We start from the raw sequence: 3,985 nt of genomic DNA, 5'->3' as shown, positions 1-3,985 counted from the left end.
CCCTCTAGCCTTCTCTCTGTCTCTGTCTCTGTCTCTCTCTGCCTCTGTCTTCTCATTGTTTTGTAATTTTCCCTTTAAAAATTTTTTAAGGTAAAGTATTCTCCTGGCTGTTAGCCCCTACTCTATCTTGCTAATAATCCCCTTTCCCTCTCCCATCCAGAAGAGGCACACGGGGCGTGTGTGTGTGTGTGTGTGTGTGTGTGTGTGTGTGTGTGTGTGTGTGTGTGTGTGTGTACAGATTCCCAAGAGGAGAAGGAAGGAGAAGGGATTGCAGCATGGCCATCTCCTCTGAGGGGTGATTCTTACTTTCCCTCTCTCAGTGTCTCTGTCTCTCTCTGCCTCTGTCTATGTCTTCTCATTTTTTGGTAATTTTTCCTTTTTAAAAATTTTTAAGGTAAAGTATTTTCCTGGCTTTTAGCCCCTACTTTATCTTGCGAATAATCCTTTTTCTCTCTCCCATCCAAGAGAGGCAAGGGGCAGGCCTTCAGAAGAAGACTCCTCCATGGTTCCAGAGAAGTAGTGATTTCAGAGAAAAAGAGAAATGATAATTTTCTACTGATAATTCTGCCTTCAGCCCCCAAACTCAAGTGGTAGGGAGTCCCTCTAGCCTTCTCTCTCTCACTGTCTCTGTCTCTCTCTGCCTCTATCTCTGCCTTTTCATTTTTTGGTAATTTTTCCTTTAAAAAAATGTTTAAGGTAAAGTATTCTCCTGGCTTCCCCTCCTTTATCTTGCTAATTTTTTTCTTAAAAAAAAAAAAAAAACATTTATTTGGTTGTTTTTCCCCTTCTTTTCCTCTGTTTCTTCTTCTTTTTTTCTATTTCTCTTTCTCTTTCTGTTTCCTTTTATTTTTCTTTTTATCTCATCACTTTGCTCCTCAATCTCCATTCACTGTGTCTCTAGATGGATCTAAGGGAACCATAGTCAAACATCCAAATACTATTAAGGTTAACATATTCCTCAATAGCCACTGAATCTGCTGCACAAAGGAATAAAAATGGAACAATGAAGAGATTCCAGATTCCCTTTCTCTGCACACTCCTGAACACTCATATTGAACTTCAAGAATTAGGAAGAGGCAGTTGGGAGGGGTGGGGATTTAAAAAAAAAAAAGAATTAGTAAGAAAGGAGTTTGAACTGTTTGTACCATGTCAGAAATGGGGGAACTGTCCTAGCTGTATGAAGAGAGCGGTGATCTGCAGATGGATGTGATTCCTGACGAAGGTGACCTTCCCCAGATGGAGGTAGGCAGCGGGGGTCCGGGAGCCATCCCTGGGGCCCTCCCGCAATGGGGCCCCACCACAGCTGGGGGGAGAGAGCCCAAAGAAAGGAGGAGGGCCCCCAGCCAATGGCGGCGACAGCGGGTAAACCCTGGAGGACAGGCGGGCCAGTGTGCGGAGGGCTTGGACTTTGAGAGCCAGGGCGAGGGCCAGGGAGAGGAATTTGATGACTGGGAGGACGACTATGACTATCTGGAAGAGGAGCCGCTGAGTGGAGCCGACTACAGAATATCCGCGGCCCAAGAGGCCAACAAGATATTCCTGAGAATATCCAGAGCAAGAGAAGCAGCTCTGGGTGGCGGGTTTCAGATGCATTATGAGAAGACCCCATTTGATCAGTTGGCTTTTATCGAAGAGCTCTTTTCACTTATGGTTGTCAATCGTCTAACTGAAGAACTCGGCTGTGATGAGATTATTGATAGTAATTTGGTTGCTGTTAAAAGAGGAGGAAACTACTTGAGGACAGACCCAGCATTTCACTGTATTTGGGGTTCATTCCAAATGGTTCTGTGCCAATGAAAAACTTGATTAAAAAAATGAAAGTTTTTGTTTTTCAGAATAGAAGGCAATAGAACAGTGCACAGTTCTGAAAAAGGAAGAGGATCATTAAAGAAATAAAGGATTTTAAGATGATTGAAATCTGTTTTCAAGAATGTCCTAAAATACCTATGGCATTATTTTATTGATCCAGATCATTTTCCATGTATTGAGGAAAATACCTTTTGTATGTGTTTTATCAGAAGGCTTCACAGGGATAAATCATGACCAACAAAAAATGGCCAGTACAAGAGCCCATGATACTAACTTTATAATGAGAACAGAATATTCAACAAAGACACAAGATATCTTTGAGTTATTTGGATGCAAACCTGTTGAGAAAACAGGAAATTCCACTTTGTGATTGGTTTAAGCCATCATTATCAAAGGCTAAATTTTCAGTGTGAGATAATTGAGAATTCTTGATTATCTCAAAGGATGAGAAACTTGAAAAGATATATGTATCATATGTGCTGCTATATCTTAAAATGTGTTTCCAAAAGCATATTTTATTTGTACACATATCTTGATCATTTGTAAAACTACTGTGTGTTCTGTGATTTAGAAACTAAATTGTCATAAACATTTTTAAATGACTTAAAACATTTCAGATTTAGACTTAAAATATATATGAACATACAAAGTGACTTTTTTAGCACCTTTATATACTAGAGAACTTTTGTTTTGCTTGCTTTGTGTTTTTTTTTTAACTTGAAAGGTAAAAGACTAGTTGAGCTCTATATTTCAAAAACAGAATTGTCAAGTAAAAGGAAAAGCTCTATATCTAAAAAGACTTGTGAATAATTATTCTGTTAGAATTTAAAGGTTTAAACCTACCTAGGAATTATCTTCAGTATCTAAAGTTTTCCTCCCTCTCCTCCTCTACTTAAGCTTGTTATTTGTTATGCACCAGCATTGGAGATAATAAAATTTCTTGTTTTGTGTATTTTGTTTGACTAATTAAAAAAATAACTAGGAAGAAACACACCATATCTCAGATGACTAGAAATAACCACAGGGCCACAAGAAATATGGGAAAGCAAGAAAAATATCTCTCCTCCAAGGAAAAAGAGTAAATCCTCTTCATCCACAGACAGTTCAATGGAAATCATGGAAATGTCTGATAAAGAATTTAGAATATTCCTAATGATAAAGCTAACAGAGATGGAAGAGAAGAGAGATAATGAACCATGGAAGAGGCAGGAGAAAGGAGCTGATGAGTTCCAGGAGGTGAGGAAATTCTTGTAATATCTAAAAGAAAAATTACACACTTTAAAAAAGAATCAAATTGACCTGTTATAGATGAAGGCCATAATGCAAGAAGAAGTCAAAAGCTCCCTGTAAAGTATTAAAAGCAGACTAGATCATACAGAAAATAGAATCTCAGGTGTAGAAGAGAAAATGGATGGCCTAGAGAAATTCACCACAAAGACTGAGAAAATTGCCCCCCCCCAAATAAAAATAATAATATGAGAAATACTAGGTACCATCCAACGTCCAAACATCCATATAATTGGTATCTCTGAAGGTAAAAAGACTCATAAGGGCATTGATAATCTAGTCCATGAGATCCTGCAAGAAAACTTTCCAAACCTAGAGAGGTACTCAAAGATCCAGTCCCAATAAATACAAAGGACCCCCAAATAGAACAAACGCAAGAAGATCTTCAAGACACATTATAGCCAGATTGACCAAAATCATAGACAAAGACAAGATACTAAGATTGGCAAGAGAAAAACAGCTAGCTACCTACAAAAGATATCCCATCAGGCTAACAGCAGACTTCTCATCAGAAACAATGCAAGTGAGGAAAGAATAGGAAAATATATTCAAAATGTTAAGGGAAGAGCAATTTCAACCAGAAACACCATACCCGACAAGATTATTCTTTATATGGGAAGAAAAGAAAAGACAAGAACATTCTCAGATAAACAAAACCTGAAAAAAATTGTGAACACCAGACCAGATCTCCAAGTTCCCAAGGGAGTGCTATACCAGGAAAATTAAATACAGACACACAGAAATAAGAGTCCAAAAACTAAGAAAATGGCCAACTTAATCATAGGGACAAGTCTGGAGTTAAATATTATATCCCAGAATTTAATCGGGAAGATTGAACCACAACAGAAGATAGATTAAATACATGAGACTGAACTGGTGAAATAGCATT

The 3,985-nt window shown here is 38.1% G+C and overlaps 1 pseudogene; it reads left to right on the top strand.

Annotated features, from left to right (window-relative positions):
* Positions 1-1,146: 1,146 nt before the first annotated feature.
* LOC102467706 (EP300-interacting inhibitor of differentiation 1-like) lies at positions 1,147-1,797 on the top strand (annotated as a pseudogene).
* The last annotated feature ends 2,188 nt before the right edge of the window (positions 1,798-3,985 follow it).

This window comes from Tupaia chinensis, unplaced genomic scaffold, assembly GCF_000334495.1.
Source record: "Tupaia chinensis unplaced genomic scaffold, TupChi_1.0 Scaffold138910_1, whole genome shotgun sequence".
NCBI lineage: Eukaryota > Metazoa > Chordata > Mammalia > Scandentia > Tupaiidae > Tupaia > Tupaia belangeri.
Note: the sequence above shows the minus strand (reverse complement) of the source record. Positions and strands in the feature narration are given on the sequence as shown.